General features: G+C 33.5%; 1 long non-coding RNA gene across 1 annotated transcript; it reads right to left on the bottom strand.

Annotated features, from left to right (window-relative positions):
• Positions 1 to 364, bottom strand: LOC107734902 (uncharacterized). The gene is made up of 3 exons (XR_001639212.1): positions 277 to 364; positions 118 to 179; positions 1 to 36 (listed from the first exon to the last, which is right to left on the bottom strand). It is a non-coding gene; the product is annotated as an uncharacterized LOC107734902 (long non-coding RNA).
• Positions 365 to 504: the final 140 nt, after the last annotated feature.

The raw sequence follows: 504 nt of genomic DNA, 5'->3' as shown, positions 1-504 counted from the left end.
CTTGGTCAATAACATAAAAATTGTCACCCTCATCCCCTGAAATGAAAAATAAGATACATTAGTCAAATTATTTTTCCCATTTTTACACATTCAGCTTCTCCTAAAAAGAAGCCTTACCTTGTTGAATGACGGTCTCTCCTGCAATGTAGGTGACTGGGAACATGGCGTCAAATATGTCACTGTGAAGATTAAAATCAGTTGTTTCCAATAAATGAAAGACTATATAAGTTACACTGAATATTTCAATCTAATTATCAAAACCTCAAAATGTGTCACCTTCTTTCATTGTCATCAAGATGAGCAAAAAGCACATTCTTTTCAATCGCTTTAGCAAGAGCAGCCATAGTTTTATAGTCTTTAGGAATAACCTGTGAAAAACAGCAAAAGCTCTTTTCTAAGTAAACAGCAATTGTACTGAAAGTAGAATTCAGCACGACAATAATATTACTGCCATGGAAATTCTTAAAGTCCCCCTGTAGTGAAAATCAAGTTTTTTATGTTGTT

The sequence above is a fragment of the Sinocyclocheilus rhinocerous genome, unplaced genomic scaffold (assembly GCF_001515625.1).
Source record: "Sinocyclocheilus rhinocerous isolate Xijiao unplaced genomic scaffold, SAMN03320098_v1.1 C35502540, whole genome shotgun sequence".
In the NCBI taxonomy this organism is placed as follows: domain Eukaryota; kingdom Metazoa; phylum Chordata; class Actinopteri; order Cypriniformes; family Cyprinidae; genus Sinocyclocheilus; species Sinocyclocheilus rhinocerous.
This window is presented reverse-complemented; position numbering and strand designations above follow the sequence as displayed.